The 18,066-nt window shown below is 38.8% G+C and overlaps 1 pseudogene; it reads right to left on the bottom strand.

Annotated features, from left to right (window-relative positions):
* Positions 1-377: 377 nt before the first annotated feature.
* LOC132213694 (HUWE1-associated protein modifying stress responses 1-like) lies at positions 378-958 on the bottom strand (annotated as a pseudogene).
* Between the last annotated feature and the right edge of the window lie 17,108 nt (positions 959-18,066).

Genomic DNA, 18,066 nt, shown 5'->3' on the forward strand with positions numbered 1-18,066 from the left:
TACCTGCCTGTCATTGACCAGGCTCCTCCAGGAAATGATTACTCTGGGAGAATTCTTAAAACACAAGAACTTCCTCTTTGCCTCAAAAGAGTAAGAAAACATGTACAATATAAGTGTAAAGCAATAAATTCTAATCAATGCTGCAAAAGACTGTGTTATTGTAAAATCAATAAGCTCAAACTAACTTTCTGAAAATATTTTTTTAGAATGGGCTAGGTAACTAAAAAATTTGCCCATGTATGTTCTTAGCTTCCATTCTATTTAAACATTTCTAGAGCAAGCAGTTACTGTAATGGGAGAGAAAATAAAAAGATCATATATCTGAACCTAAACCTAAATATGAAAATGGATCTTAACCGTTTTCCAAAGAAATATGTTTAAAGGGCTTTACGATGCAGAGCTGTGGCTTCCAGGAAGGGTTGCAAATCCGTCTCTGCAGATGAGCTAGTTTCCCTGGAAGTAGCCGGGAGGGGACACGACCGGGCAGCCTTGGGGGAGCTCTAGAGTTTCGTGGTGGAGGAACTTTCCCACACAAGAAGCTGATCAAATCTTCTCTACAAATAGTCCTGTGCGTTTTAACCCAAGCCAATGCATGCTTATGGCGTCGCTGATAGCCCATCTGAATTCCATGATCAAATCTTCGCTGATGAGTGTCCACGCTTCCTTTTTTGGCGACGGCGGTGGCTGCGTTTTGGAGGGGCACCTAGAGAGAAAGTCCTTGTGCCGACACACTGGGTCTTTGCAGAGCCGGGCCACGGCGGTGGCCGAGTCCTGGAAGAGACGCAGCAGCTTCTGTGGCTGGTGCTCGGGCTGCGCCCCAGCCAGCGCGGCCTCCTGCAGCTCCGGGGGTGGCTGCTCCTGCTAGGCCTGGGCCAGGCACTGTCGCTCCCACTTGAGAACCAATTATCCGGCGGTGCCCCTGGATCTCGCCCTCGCACCCTTCCTCCCGCTCCTCCATCCTCCTGGCGGCCTAGGCCTCCTGCTCCCACCCCTGGGCCCCGCTGAAGGTCGCCCGCCACCCCTCGCCTCCAATTCCGAGCCCTTCTACCGTCCCCCCAGGGCAGCCGCTGCTGACAACCTAGACCTCCCCGCAGCCATGACAGCCACAATCTTTATTCTTAATCATTTTTGGCCACTGAATTCTCTGTTCCGTTAACCTGGGGATCAACTGGCGATTGGACAAAGGTTTCTTTAGATGGCTGAAGAGAAAACCTCCCAGTGTGGGGGTGACTGTGTTTGTGAGTCTGGACATGCCTTCAATACTTAGCCAGGAAGGTTGCCACCCTGCTGAGCCTTCCCTTCCTGCTTGTGTGCCACACACAGACTGGTGAGAGGTGAGAATTTAGGGCCTTCTCCTGTCTTTTCTGAATGTGCACACACTACCTTCTGGGTTCCCAATATTTTGTAGCTTTTCCAAACCCTTATTCTTCAAAGCATCTCCTTCTGTAGCCTTTCTTCCTTGTGGGTCTGTTATCTGCCCTGTCACCCATCGCCCTTAGCTATGACTAAACTATTTGCTTGGCAAAAATATTTTGTGCAGCTATTTGAGGATAGACTAAAATGGTAAACAGGGATTTTGCTACTTTGTTTGAACATATTCTCTGTGTGTATATGTGTGTATGTTTAAAATAATTACTGACTTCTATTAAAACGAACTTCCAGAATACTGTTTTAACTAATTTAATTCCAGTGAAAGGTTTTGAAAATTGTTTCTATCTATAACTTCAGAAAAAAGGTATATAGCCTAGTTAACAGTAACAGCAAAATTGATACATAAATTTATGGTTTATAAATTTATGGTTATACATTAGTACGATTTCTCCATATACTGTCCCTTCAATTCTTACAAAAATGTATTCACAAATGAGAAGAATGTTCAGAAATGTTGAAATGACCTGGAGTCAGGGTTCTGAATCTTTACAAGAACCGTAATCAGAAGTGTTCTGTGTCTCGTAATTGGCCAAACTGGCACTAACTGCAAATCATATACTTTTTCCCAATACCATGCATTTATTAGTAAAAATAATGTGCTCATGCTCCAATGGCAGGTACTGAGTGTGAACCATTTCTATAACTAAGCACTTCATGGAATTGATTCAGGGCAAGTCTGGAATTTTACCTTCTCCCTCTGCCTGTCATCATTGAAATCATTCCTAATGTAATGGCATAAATGGGCTTTCCAGTATGTTAGGCTTGTCTCTGAGGAGGGACTTGCCTGATACCTTTGATGTTTTATAATCAGAGAGCCTTTTTGATCTTGCTTGGTTAGACCAATTTTGCATAATATTCCCCAGTCGATAATAATTCTATCATATTAAAATTACTCAGTTTTATGCTTGATGGTCATCAAAGAATATTTGTTTCAGCCAAATTAATTGCCTGTGATATAAATGCAACCAAGGGATTCGTTTCTGAGAGAAGTTTAAAAGCTGGTTCACTATCAAGATTTCAAATGTCTATTGGGTTAAATTCGTTTAAGCCTTTCCTCCCAACCTTGGAGGAGAACAAGGGTCATATATCAAAAAATTATCTTTAATATGTGTCAGGGTTTAGAGATACTAAAACAAATAAAAAGTCTAGACAACCAAAGGGAATAGACGTGTGCTTGATTTTGAAGTTAGCTGTCGCTATTGGAGACGTGCAAGAAATCAAATGCGTCTGTGTATGAACCTGAAGAACACTTACTAAGCAGTCAGGGTTCTGAATCTTGACCAGCACAGTCATCAGAAGCATTCTTCTGTCTGGATGGATAGATGGCGGGAAAAAGTGGGTTTTAAGCAAGCCCCTTTTGTCTTGGCTTGCTGATCAGTTTTCATTCTTTGCAGGTTTATTTTTAGACTTGTTTATATTGGCAGAATGAGTATGAAATATATTTTTTAAAGTGAACCATAGACAAAAAATATTTTTATCACCACACATTAATAATTTTTAATAATTCTTAATAAAATGTAGCAGTGTGCCTCATCAGGTGTAGCTATTGGGCGCAGATGCCTCTGTCACCCTTTCTTAAATTGTCCACTGTCACTGCAGCATTCCCAGCCCTGTCACAGACAGGGGAGAGGAAGTCATAATCCTTAGCTCCCCTCATTCAAGTGATATGGTAGGTTCAAATGACATAAGGTAGTCTAAAGCCAAGAAAAAGAAAAAGTGTTTGAGTCACGTAGCCCAACCTCACACACTGTGTTGGCAGTTGGCTGTGGGAGAGCTGGAATCCAGACTTAGACACCATTAGGATTTTCTCAACATTTGACTCTGATTCTCACTAAATATCGGCTTCTTCATATTGACTTCACCCTCACGACCCCATCTAATCCTAATTACCTCTCAGATATTCTACTTCTCAATACCATTCCCTTGGGGGTAGGGTTTCAACATATGACTTTCAGGAGGACACAAACATGCAGTCCTTAACATTTCTTTGCTGGCCCTTCTCACATGAAGCTTACATTAATTCCATTCCAACAACTCCGGATGTTTTAACCTGTTCTAGCATCAAATTCCTCATCAGCTGTGAAACCAAACATGTTATGTGCTTCCAAAATGCAATGGTGAGACAGGCATAAGGTAGACATTCCCATCCCAAAAGGGAAAAATAGGAAAGAAAAAGGAGTAACAGCTCCCAAAAAAAGTCCAAAACCTAACAGGGCAGACAACATTATACCTTAAGGCTCAAGAATAATGTTATATATATTATATACTGTATTCTTGCAATACAGCAAGCTAGAGGAACAATTTTTTAAAAAAAAGAAGATAAATTGATAGTACTGTATTTATTGATACCAATATTATATAAAACACTGTGGATGTTATATGTATTACACTAGATATCAAAATGAAAAGACAATCTGAAAAAAATTCATATGAAGAAGCAGCAATATGATTGCTTAATGGTAGCCTATTGTAATTAATACAAGAGGTGGCTATAAAATTATTACAGTAGTACAGTATGCACTACAGTTAATTTTATATTATTATGATTTAATCCACATCTTTAAGTTTGTTTCTCTCAGCTGTGAGTGGCACCATGTGTGGTCTGTTAGTGTGTGTGTAAGCTTTGATAAATTTGACGTTTTATGATAGATTTGTTTATATTTTATGGTAGTAAATTATAAAATAGACTTGTATCTACATGTACTTTATACATTCATGAAAAGCATATTTTTTCTTAATTTTATTTGGTATTTCTAGGCTACATGGTTTGTCTGCCAGTTTTTTCAAATTGTTGCATAACTCCAAAATATTTTCAGAAATATTTACTGAAAAAAAAATCTGCATATGAGTAGATCCATGCAATTCAAGCCCATGTTGTTCCAGGGTTAATTGCACTCATTTCCTAGCCTCTCTTGTATATTCATTCATATATAAGTTTATTTATACATATACAAGCAGTCACAGATTTAAAAATTCATGCATGGGAATGGTGAATACCAAATTCAAGACAATGTTACCTCTGGGGTAAAGAAGGGAAGGAGACAGGGAAAGAAATGCATAAGGATTTCAATTACTTGCAATATTTTACTTCCTAAGCTGAGAGAGCATTTGTTACATGGCTGTTGCTATGAGTCTACATGCCTAAAGTGTTTCACAATGATATGTCTATCCTGTCCTTCCTGTCCATCTACCCATCATCTGTCTGCCTACCTATCATCATCTATCTTTCTCTACCTATCTGAAGCATGCATGGCAAAATGGGTAATCTGGAAGTTTTATGTTTGTTTATTCTCCTGACTTTGCTGACTATTTAAAAAGTATAATTTTCTAAAAGGTTATACTTACTACTGTGTGGATAATGGATAGAGGAGATACGAGGAGGTGTGAGATGTCTCTGAGTCTTAGCAGTAGCGGATAGAAGAAAAGAGTGAATCTGACAACCGTTAGGAAACTGAATGGGTGTCCATAGAGGCTACTGGAAAGTGCTGGTGCAAAGGTGGTTCTCGTGTTTCTATCATGAGCCTCCCAGTGGACAATAAAGTGGCTTTTCTGTTCCTAGAAAAAACATGTCAAAAGTGTGATGTTGATTGTTGGGGCAAGATGAGACCCGTCCTGGTTTATCTGAATTTTAATAGTGACGATTTATATTTTATTGCACTTTCCTTGATGTGTTGTCTATCCTAATAAGTACATCCTGGAGCCTTTGCTAGTGTCCAATAGAATAACTTTTCTGAAAAGTGCAAGTTAATTTTTTGATTGTGTGCTTAAAGACAAAGTATATTCCTTCAAGTGGCATTGTTACAGTTTATACTGCACGGGCTGGTCCAGGAGAAATCCATTATTGGTTCAGCTGGTTGACAATATAGGCTGTGGACTGTAGAAATGCTGACTGTATTGAAACAGTGCTTGCAGCTGAGAATCATCTGTTAGGAAAGAGATGTTGCCTGAAGATGCTCGCTGGAGGTTGCAGAATGTGCTGACCTGTCTACTGGAGAAGGCCCGAAAGAGGGCAATGTGCAAGGCGTTCAGGTGAAAAATGTGTGCTGCGGGCACTTTTACCCCAGCAGGACTTCTGTGGATGCTGCTAATTGATCAGAGCTTGCTGCGTGCTGCATTGTGTCATTGTTTTTTTCTGCATTAGTTCTGGGTGTAGTATTTTTTTTACACTGCTTAGCCATGGTGGGAAGGCACACCTATCAGTTCTTTCTCACCTTCATAACCCAAAGTTATAGTTAAGATTTTGCCATTGGACTGGTTTCTTGTTTGTGTGTTGTTTTTTTGGTGGTGGTGGTAATAATGTTTTCAGTGCCTGATCAAATTCTTGGCATGTAGCAGAAAATGATGGTTCTATTTTTTTTATTGCTGATACCAAGTTCTATAATAGGGTATGAAAAGAGTTAGTGGATTAGTATTAATCCACAAAATATGAATCAAGCGAGCAATGATACTGCTTAAGGACAAAGGCTCAGCTTAGGAGATAGCCTAGGTCAGGGGTGGGCAAACTTTTTGACTCGAGAGCCACAATGGGTTCTTAAACTGGACCGGAGGGCCGGAACAAAAGCATGAATGGAGTGTTTGTGTGAACTAATATAAATTCAAAGTAAACATCATTACGTGAAAGGGTATGGTCTTTTTTTTTTTTAGTTTTATTCATTTCAAACGGGCCGTAGTTTGCCCACGGCTGGCCTAGGTTCATCTATATCACCCTTATTGGAGAGGTGCCACTTTTCCAGGGTTGATTTTTATGACCAATCCTTTATTCTGAATTATAAAAGGTGCGTATATGTTTAAAACAAAAGTAAATATATTTATTTTGAGCAGTTTTATAACATCTATGGAGAACATAGACCATCCTCATAACCTGAGGGTTTGTTTTAGTTAAGAATAAAAATTGTACTAATGTCTTTATTCCCTGAGACCAAACACAGATTACATATTTTTTTTAGTTAGGTTCCAAGAATCCATCAGTGGGAAGCGGGAAACAAAAGAGGACAAAACAGAACAAAGCAAAAATGAGATCTTGATAGAAGAGAGAAATACTGGAAGGCCTGTCTATCCCTTCCTTGTAAGAAAGTAGACCTTCCATAAACTTCATATCAAGAACGTTTGAAAAATGTAATCGGACATTTCCGGGGAAAGGTGGTATTTCTGATTTGCAGTCTCAGCAATCACAACAGTATCCAGTTTATTAAAGGAGAAGCTTCAAGAAAAATTTATATATATTAGTATTCCAGGGCTTTGATCCTAGGTTATCAAGACTGTGAGAGAGCCTTATAGACCACTTACTCCTGCTCCATTTATCATGGTGAAGGCTCCGGCTTTATCTTCTCTGAACCTCACATTGCTAGCACTCACAGAAAAAAGTACAACTTTACAAAATATAACTCATTGACCCCCCAACCCATCTCCTTTCTAGTCACAATCCCATACCTGCCAGGATCCTATGCTTGCCTTTACCTGTTATATACAGTTGGTTTTTTTAGAGCAGTTTCTCAATCTTAGTACTATTGATCTGGAGATGGAGAATTCTTAGTTGTTGGGGCCTGTCCTATGCATTGTAAGGTGTTTAGCACCATCCCTGGCTTCAACCCAGTAGGTGCCAGTAGTACTCACCGATACAGTGACAACCCAGAATGCCTCCAGAGCTTACCAAATGTCCCCTGGGGTAAAATTGCTCCTAGTTGAGAGCAACTGTTGTGGAGAGAATGTTTCTATGTGTCTCCAAGGGGAAGCAATGGTGAAATGCTGGAATTCTGTAACCTCATTAATATTTGGATGTTTTCATACAGATAGATATATTTTTTAGGAATTCATGGAAAGTGCCTAAAAAATTCATGAGGCAGGAACCTCCTTTTGTAGAAGCACCATTCTGTCATAAGATTATCAGCTGTGTACTGACTCTGACAGCAGCATCCAAACATGGCTCACTTTTCTGCGCTAGTGCTGAGATACTAATGTGAATGAAAAACGATTTCTACTCAGGAGTAGGCACTCCAGTGACTCTTGGTAGATCCTTGACCAAAATGAAACTTAACATACGTCAGCATTAACAGTGGACCCTGTTGCAGTAACGAACATCACTGCTGGCTTTCATTAGTGAAAGACACCACACGTATTTATATTCATCCCTGTTTGTAAGAATCTGCTTCACTCTGCTATTTTTGTATCATTATGAAAGGATGAATAAGACCCAGAGAGGTAGTTAAAGCCACTTAATTGGCATGTGAATAAATAAAATGTTCAATTAAGAAGGCCAAATGCCGGGATTTGAATGAGTTGAATGCTTTTCTGTGAGTTGACCTGACGCATTACTGGCGACTTGCATTCACAAAATGCTCTGCTTTATAAGACCCAGGGTTAATTGTTAATATTTGGGTTAAACCACTTCATTCTTTTGTTACCTTGTTTTCTATTTTCCCATTTTGTTCATTGCTTAAATTCATGAAGAATAGTTCTTGTTTTAGTAAATATCTTCCTCATCTTAGGAGCTTGTAAGGCTTTATTTATTCACTGACGCTCTCATTTGATGCGAAGTGCCATATGTTTTAATATACTGTGCAGCTACGAGATTGAATGATTTTTTATTGGCATCTTTCAACTTCTCAGCAGCTTGCACAAATTAGGAAGATTCTACTCTGCTTATCAGGAGCAAGCTGGTTGTAGCTTATCACATCTGTGCTGATCTTAAAAATTATCAGCCATAAAATCATTTATTGTCCAATCAAGTAAATCAGAAAGCTTCTACCACTAGCTAAATGTTCAGAGTTGGTTTTTTTAAATGAAATAATAATAATGAATAATAGAATTGTAATAAAAATTAAGTGTACTTATGCATGATAAATATTTTTATTGTTCTTATTTGTTCTGCTGGTCATTTCTCCTGCTACCTATTTTAGAAAGAGTCATTTCTGAATGTTATGGAAAATACTTCTTAAAAAGAGAAGAGTTTCTCTTTGTTTTGATGCATGAATATTTAGAATTCTTTGATTACTAAAAAATAAGAAAATAGATGGAATCATATTATTTAGAAAGATAGTGTCTTTATGGTTAATTCAGCAAAATGCCTTATTTTTCATGGAAGAACACTGGAATTCAGATAGGTCAAATGACTTGCCTAAGGTCTCTCAGATAGGAAAGAAGAGGCAGAGTGGGCATAATGATAATGATACAGAATTACTAATTCCTGGTCTAGTGGTATATTGGTTTTCCAACATATTATCTTTCTATATGAACTTCAGAATTATATTTTCTAGTCATATGATTATATTAGAAACTGAGGATAAAGGAAGCTAAAATAATCTTTTATCCACAGCCCCCAATTTTTTAATATACATTTTAAGGGTTGCTTTAATAATCCTTGGTATTTTATGGTCTCTGACATTTGGTGATTCACCATGTACCTCACAAGTGCAAGTGGATACATGAATCGTAAGAACCAATTGTTCTACTTGAGTCAGATTCCTATTTTTATAGGTTTACCTTTTGATACTTACACATTTAAAAGATAGCTTTAGCATTGTTCACATACATAAACATAAAATGTAAAAAAGTAAAATGATACATTTTCATACGTTAAATAGAGGTTTATTACAGGTAGGAACAAAAATGTTCTTTCTATAATAAAGCCAGCATTGCAGAATTGAGTATTGTTTTGTTATGATAGATGTTCAGTGGAATGTCAAGTGATAGGAACTTGCTGCAGTGAGCATTCATATAGAAAAGAATTCTATCATAAGTTAGTAACATCAGTGACAATGTAGAGACCTATATGTCTACAGATTCCTAATGTTTTTGTGTGTATATATATACATATAGAAATACATATATGTACACATATATGTGTATAATATGTGAGAAGATCCTTATGTGGTTGTGATTTGCATTTCCCTCATACCTAATAATATTGAGCAACTTTTCAGGTATTTTTTGGCCATTTGTCTATCTCCTATCCAAAACCTCTACCCATTTTACAATTAGGTTATTCCACTCCCATGTATATACCCCAGAGGAAAAAAACAGGAACAGACAAAATTTGGTGTGTAAATGTTCGTATGGACTAATCCATAATAGCTTAAAGTGGAAACAGTCCAAATGGCCATCAACTGAGGAATAGGTAAACTGTTGTATATTTGTAAGGTCAAAAGCTATTCAGCAATAAAGTGCATGAAGTACTGACCATGTGATAACAGGGATGAATTGTAAAAATACTAAGTGAATAATCTCAATACTAAGAAGTCAATCACAAAAGACCAAATATCATAATTCCACTGATACGAAATGGCTAGAATAAGCTCCCAGAGAGCGCCGGCCTTCTCTCTTCTGTCTCTTTCTCTTGTTTGTTGTTTAGAAGCTGTTTGTTCAGCTCTCAGGTATCTCGCAGGAGTCCTTGTTCTTTAAATCCATGTTATTTGAGTTTGCTCATGAGAGGGGCAAGCTCAACATCTTCCTGCGCTGCCACCACCTTGGACCCCACCCATGAACAGTGTCCTGTGTTTGCATGCACTTATCCTATATAATAAAAGCCTAATATGCTAAGTGTCCAATTGGCCGTTCAACCAATCAAAGCATATCATATCGTAATGATATACTAAGGCTGCTCAACCACTCACTATGACGTACACCGACCACCAGGGGGCAGACGCTCTGACCAGTAGGTTAGCTTGCTGCTGGGGTCTGGACAATCAGGACTGAGTGAGATGGGCCAGACATGCCCTGGATACCTCTCGTGGTCCCTCCCCAGCTGGCCAACCTCCCACGTCCCTCCCCGGCCCCGATCATGCACTGCTGGGGTCCCTCAGCCTGGCCTGCATTCTCTCGCAGTCCGGGACCCCTCAGGGGATGTCAGAGAGCTGGTTTCAGCCCAATCCCTCAGGCCAGGCCGAGGAACCCCACCGGTGCACTAATTCGTGCACCAGGCCTCTAGTTTATGTTATAAAACTATGAATGCAAAGGATACATGCCAGCTTTAGAACAGGTTTTGCCTTTAGGTTGGGAAGGAGATAATAAGGAAGGAGGTTCAAAATCAACTTAGATGGTTTTTCTTAATATTGAATCAAATATAAATATAGCAAAATGTCAACATTGTTAATATATGTCTCTATTTTTGCTGTCTTTGAAACATTTCATAATTTGGAAAAATTGGGAAACTCCAAATCCAGAGTCCTGCTAACATCTCTGGTGCAGTTTATTCTTGGGAACTCTAGAATTCCTAGGATGCCTTTCCTTTCTTCCCAGGGGCATCTTCACCCACATCAGCCTTGAGCCCACCATCCTGGCCCCTCCGTCTCCCTCTCCCCCATGCGCTGCATAAGCAGTCTCCCTTTACTGTTGAGACTCTGCCTCAGCATTGTTTCCTACTTTTTCTCCCAGTGGATTGGAGTAGGGAGGGGTCAGGATAGGAGTTCAAAATATAAGTGAAAATAAATCAGGAGAAGAAATGAGGAAACCCATGAAGCCCCATTTGTTATTTTCTTTTATTCCATTACTTAAAGATAATAAAGAACCTTTCTTTAATGACAGTAGTTAAAGGAATCAGTTGTTTAAACACACTCTAAAATACCCAAAACTGAGCCACCATCATTTAGAGTATTTATCCTCTAATTTACTATATTGTGAGAACATATATCCAATTTATAATATTTAAAATGTACAAATTTATTAGTAGGATTTGAGGCAGTAGCAAAATCCCAAACCAAATTCGTTTATAACAATAAGAAAAAATTAATCTACCTATTTGAGAATCCAGAAGTAGAGTAGATTCTAGACAAAGTGTAACCCATGTTTTAGCTCCCTTTCTCCACTATTCTCTTGGCTCTCTCTACCTTTTCCTGTGTGTATGCTTTCTTCTCAGGATGACTTTGCTAATGAAAGCCAGTATGGCTGCAAGTAACAAACAAATCTTTCTTAGCACATCGAGCAAGAGAGAGAAGTAAACCTTGTCTCTACCCATAACATTCCTTCCTTGCGAGCTTAAATGAGCCTTTTTAGGTCATGTGGCCACTTTTGGACCATATGCTGACTTGTATAAGATTCCCTTCCTGAACTAATTATTGGCAGGCAGAGGAGAATACCAAGGCAGACTTGAGTCTAGGCTTTAGACTAATCAAGATTCAGCTCTGGAATTGGAAAAGGCTTCTCCTGAATCTGTTGGACAGTGTGAAAGAGGGTGTATTCCTAAGGCAAAAAAAGGCTCTCTACCAAAGGAGGAAGGGGAAAATGAATCCTGGGTGGCCAATCAGCATGATCACTATTTATTGGAAGGGCTAGGTATGGGTGAAAAATACCCTAGAGACATCTTTTCTGGCCTATAAGAAACCCATTCTTACCAAACTAGATTCTTGCAGGGAAAACAGATTTTTATAAGATCTTTCTGTAATGCTATATTAAACTCATGCAGCTTGGCCCATACCCAACAATGGTTCTTAGAATCAAAGGCCAAATTCAGACCTTTTGTGCTTCTATAAAACTGCATTGCTGATTAGCATATGAATCTGTTGCCATGGCAATTATGATGTTCTGTATTGTATGCTACCACTTTAGAACAGGATCTAGAAAAATGAAGGACCTAGGAAAGGAAACAAAAGGCTTTCTTGGTAATAAGACCAAATGGAATTATAACTTGGGCATCAAAACTATGAGAAACTCTATTGCAAAATGAGAATATCTGTGTTTTAAAGGGACAGTATTAAACCTCAACAAAATGAGACTATATTTCACTTATTTATCATTATTTCCAAAGGGTTCTAGGTAGCCTTTGACATTGAAACTCATAAAATATGGCAATTAAAAAACATTAGGAAAGAGAAGGAGGGGAGGATTAAGGGAAACAGTAGAGAGTATGTGAGAGAGAAAGCACAGTGAAATCTTAGGACAAAGCCTCCATTTTTCTTAACTTCCAGACTTTAAAAGATCGGCTAATTCTGGCAAAGTTTCTTGGTCTCAATCTTGCTAAATTGCTCTCAGAGGTGTCCTTTCTGCTATATAGCTAATGTATTGAGTTTTTTTACACTAGCATTTTATTCCTGAGATGTAAAATTCTTTTAAATGAATGCAATATTTACCATCTTTCTGAGAATATTGGCTGTACTTCTGAAGTCTTCTTAATTATTTTACTTGGTATATATTCTTTTCTTGGTTGAGTTTTGTGCTTTTGATTCATAGTTGTGGCTTCCCTTCAATGTTGGGTGATATTTGGTTTTATATTCATTTTAGAATTGAAATTTCCTTATTAGCCTGGTGTGTTTATCTTACAACATGCCTGTAGTACAAGCAGGACAGGATGCTGGGTTTGGGAGATATTTCAGCTTTGCTTCATCTATATATATAAAAGCCCAAGCAACTGTTAGGACTGAGCGACAGAATGACTGGTCACTGACTCACACTGACCACCAGGGGACATGCTCAGTGCAGGAGCTGCTCCCTGGTGGTCAGTGCACTCCCACAGCCAACCTCCCATGATCCCTCCCTGCAAGGAACCCCACCCATGCAGAATTCGTGCACTGGGCCTCTAGTTAAATATAAAGGAGATAGTGGGACAACTTTTGGGCAGGCTGTGTCAAGCATGTGAAACTTGCAGCCCACAACCAATATTTTTGTGGCCCGGCCAATATAATGGTATGTAAGAAACATTTTAATAAAAGTTGCGTAACTTAATTTTTACAATATCCTGTTATACATAATTATTAATAACGAACTACAACATTCACTAATGACTGATTGTGTTGCATTCATTTCCCTTACGTGCCTTACGCACAGGTGCACAATTTCTTTACACTAATACTAGAGGCCCGGTGCATGAAAATTGTGCACGGGGGGATGGGATCCCTCAGCCCAGCCTGCACTCTCTCCAATCCAGAACCCCTTGGGGGATGTCCGACTGCCTCTCGAATTCCGGGGCCATTGGCTCCTAATCACTCGCCTGCCTGCCTGCCTGATCATCCCTAACCACCTCTGTCTGCCTGCCTGATCGCCCCTAACTGCTCCCCTGCTTGCCTCATCGCCCCTAACTGCCTCTGCCTTGCCCCGCACCTGGGACCCAGGATTCCATCCTCCGGCCAGTAGCAGGCACCCAGGACCGGGGCCAGCTTTGCCCAGGCTGGCTGCAGCCGCAGGGGACCATGGACGGGTGGCTTTGCCCAGCCGTAGGTGCCTGGGACTGTGAAGCGGGTGGCTTGTCCTTCTCCCAGGCCACAGCCTGGCTGGTCCCCATTCCTCTCTAGCAAGCTCATTTGTGCCTGGCTGCTCCCCATTCCTCTCTCCCCAGTGTTGAGTGTCTGAGCAGTTCCGGCACGAGGGCGTGATGTCTATTTGCATATTAGCTCTTCATTATTTAGGATTCTTGGCTCCTTTGTTGAATATTAGTTGCTGATATATGTGTGAGTTTATTTTTTTATTTTTATATTTTTATTGATTTCAGAGAGGAAGGAAGCGGAAGGGAGAGATAGAAACATAAATGATGAGAGAGAATCATTGATTGGCTGCCTCCTGCATGGCCCCCACTAGGGATTGAACCCGCAACCTGGGTATGTGCCCTTGACCAGAATCGAACTCAGGACCCTTTAGTCCTCAGGCTGATGCTCTATACACTGAGCCAAACAGACTAGGGCTGTGTGGGTTTATTTCTAGGCTCTTAATTCTATTTTCATTGGTCTCTGTGTCTGTTTTTTGATCTGATACTATACTGTTTTGATTAATGTAGTTTTAAAATCAGTTTTAATTCAGGGTGTGTGATAACCTTTGGCTTTGTTCTTATGCCTAAAAATTGCTTTGGCTATTTGGAGTGTTTTGTGGTTTCATACAAATTTCAGAATTTTTTGTTATATTTTTGTGAGAAATGCCATTGGTATTTGATAGGGATTTCATGAAGTCTATGTATTGTTTTAAAATATATGGCCACTTTAACAATGTTAATTCTTCCAGTCATGAACACAGGATATCTTTCCATTTCAGTGATTTTTCTTATATATCTTTCAACAATGTCTTGAAGTTTTCAGTGTGCAGGTCTTTCACCTCTTCTGATAAGTTCATTCCTAGGGATTTTTGTTGTTGTTGTTGTTGCAATTGTAAGTATAGTTTATTATTAGTATATAGGAATGCAACAGATCTTTATCTATTGATTTTTGTACCCTGCAACTTTACTGTTTATTGTTTCTAATAGCTCTGTGTGTGTGTGTGTGTGTGTGTGTGTGTGTGTGTGTGTGAAGTCTGTAGGGTTTTCTACTATATATAGAATCATGTCATTTATAAAAAGTGACAGTTTTACTTCTTCATTCCTAATTTAATGCCCTTTTATTTCTGTTTCTTGACTAAGTGCTCCGGCTAGGGGTTTCCAGTATAGCAGTGGAAAGAGTGGGCATCCTTGTCATTTACCTGTTCATAGAGGAAAAGCCTTAAACTTCTCACCATTGAATATGTTAATCTAGGCCTTGTTATATATGGCTTTTATTATGTTGCAGTTCTTTCCTTTTATAGCCATTTTATTGAGTTTTGTTTTAATCATAAATGGATGTTGTATCTTGTCAAATGCTTTTTGTTCATCTATTATGGGGTCATATGATTTTTATCTTTTATTTTGTTAATGTGGTGTATCACATTGATTGGAAGATACTGAAACAACCTTGCATCTCTGGAATGAACCCCACCTGATCGTGATATGTGCTCTTTTTTCTAAATTGTTATATGATTTGCTAGTAATTTGTTTAATATTTGTTCATCTATGTCATCAGAGATACTGGCCTATAGCTTTTTTACATATTTATTTTTTAATATGTTTTAATTGATTTTTTTAAAAGAAAGGAAAGGCAAGGTATAGAGAGATAGAAACATCAATGAGATAGAAACATCACCTGCTGCCTCCTGCATGCCCCCTGGCCAGGAGTCGAACCAGTGACCTCTTGGTTTATAGGTTGATGCTTAACCACTGAACCACACTAGCCAGGATTTTCTTTTTCGGAGGGTTGCCTTTGCCTGGTTTTGTTATCAGGGCAATGTTGGCTTTTTAAAATGAGTTAGAAAGTATTCCCTCTTTCTCAACTTTTTGGAAGAGTTAAAGAAAAAAAAATGGTATTACATCTTCTTTGAACATTTGGTAGAATTCACCCATGAAGCCATCGGATTCTAGACTTTTGTTTTGTGATTTTTTTTTTTATTACTGTCTTGATTTCCTCACAAGAAATCAGTCTACTTATGTTCTTCCACTTCTTCATGATTCAGGAAGGCTGTATACTTAGAATTTGTCCATTTCTTCTAGTGTATAACCCTTCATAATACCCTTGTACAATCCTCAATATTTCTGTGGTGTGCCTTGGAACTTTTTCTCTTTCGTTTCTGATTTTATTTATTTGAGTAGCCTCTTTTCTCCTTAGCGAGTCTAGCCAGGGGTTTGTCAATTTTATCTTTGCAAAAAACAAGCTCTTTGTTTCATTTTTTTCCCCTACTATCTTTTTGTTCTCTGCATTATTTATTCCCAGTCTGATTTTTAATTATTTCCTTCCTTCTACTGACTTTGGGCTCTGTGTGTTCTTCTTGTTTCAGTTCTTTAAGGAGCAATATTAGATTATTTAGGATTTTTCTTGTGTCTGGAGGTAGGCCTGCAAAGGTATAAACTTATCTCTTAGTACTGCTTTTGCTGCATCTCAAAAAAAATTTGGCATGTTGTATTACATTTTATTTGCCTCTATCATGTGATCTCTTATTTAACTATTCAATTTTTTATTTTTATTGATTTTATTCAGGGGGGCACATTGGTTAATAAAATTATACAGGTTTCAAGTGTACAATTCTATAATACATCATCTGTATATTGTATTGTGTGTTCACCACCCAAAATAAAGTCTCCTTTGCCACCATTTATCTCCTCTGCCTCTTTATTCTCTGCTACCCTCCCCTGAATCCCTTTTCCCTCTGGTAATCACCATACTGTTTATTTTAGTTAATCTCTTCACCCTTTTCACCCAGTTCCCTAACAACCCCCCTACCTCCAGCTGTGAGTCTGTTTCTATTGTGTTTGTTTAATTTTGTTCATTAGATTCCACATATAAGTGAAATCATATGGTATTTATCTTTCTCTGACTGGCTTATTTCACTTAGCATAATGTTCTCCAGGTCCATTCATGCTTTCACAAAGCATGGCCGAATAGTAATCCATTGTGTAAATGTACCACAGCTCTTTTATCCACTCATCTACTGCTGGGCACTTGAGCTGCTTCCAAATCTTGGCTATTGTAAATAACACCTCAATGAGCATAGGTACATTTATTCTTTCTAAATCGTGTTTTGGGCTCTGAATTGGAATTGCTGATTATAAGGCAGTTCCATTTTTAATTTTTTGATGAAACTCCATACTGTTTTCCACAGTGCCTGTACCAATCTGCATTCCCACCATGGTTTCCTTTTCTCCACATCCTTACCAACATTTGTTGATTTATTGATGATAGCCATTCTAACAGGTATGAGGTGATATCGCATTGTGGTTTTAATTTGCATTTCTTTGTATGCCCTCTTTGGAGAAGTATCTATTAAAATCCTTTGCCCATTTTTTTAAATTGGATTATTTTTTGTTTTTGTTTTGGTGATGTGTTTATAAGTTCTTTATAAATTTTGGATATTAACCCCTTAATGGATATATCATTTAGCTAATATGTTCTCCTGTTCAGTCTTTTCATCTTGTTGATGGTTTCCTTTGCTGTGCAAAACTTTTTACTTTGATGTAGTCACATATGTTTATTTTTTGTTATTTTCCTTGCCCAAGGATCAGAAAAACTATTGTTATGAGAAATGTCTAAGGTTTACTTCCTGTTTTCTTCTAAAATTTTTATGATTTCAAGCCTTACATTTAGGTCTTTATCCATTTTGAGTTTATTCTTGTGTATGGTGCTAGAAAAGGTAAGATAGTCGCACCACCGACCCCCCCCCCCCTGCCCGCCCACTACACACACACATAGATCTGTCCAATTTTCCCAGTATGATTTGTTGCAATGAGGCAAATGACAGTCTATTCATGTTCTTGCCTACTTTGTTAAATATTAATTGACCATAAAGGTGTGGGTTTATTTCTGGGCTCTCTATTCTGTACCATTGATCGACATGTCTGTTTTTATGCCAGTATCATACTGTTTTTATACTATTATGGTCTTATGGTAGAGTCTGATATCAGGTACCGTGATTTCTCCAACTTCGTTCTTTCTCCAACTTTGCTGTGGCTACTCAGGGTCTTTTGTGGTCACTGAAAGTGCCTCTGGCAGTTCCAATTTGCATGAGGTAGGTTCTCAGTGATTGGCCAGGTAGAGGCAAGTGGTGTTCACCAGATTGATTCAGGTCCAAACTCAGTGCCAGTGCTGGGTTTGAAGCCACTCAGCAAAGTAGGCCAATCTAGCTGCTCCTCCTGTGAGGTGCCCATAGACCAGGGGTGGGCAAACTTTTTGACTCGAGGGCCACAATGGGTTCTTAAACTGGACCGGAGGGCCGGAACAAAAGCATGGATGGAGTGTTTGTGTGAACTAATATAAACTCAAAGTAAACATCATTACATAAAAGGGTACGGTCTTTTTTTTTTTTTTTTTTTTTTTTAGTTTTATTCATTTCAAACGGGCCGGATCCGGCCCACGGGCCGTAGTTTGCCCACGGCTGCCATAGACT

This window comes from Myotis daubentonii, chromosome 12 (assembly GCF_963259705.1).
Source record: "Myotis daubentonii chromosome 12, mMyoDau2.1, whole genome shotgun sequence".
In the NCBI taxonomy this organism is placed as follows: domain Eukaryota; kingdom Metazoa; phylum Chordata; class Mammalia; order Chiroptera; family Vespertilionidae; genus Myotis; species Myotis daubentonii.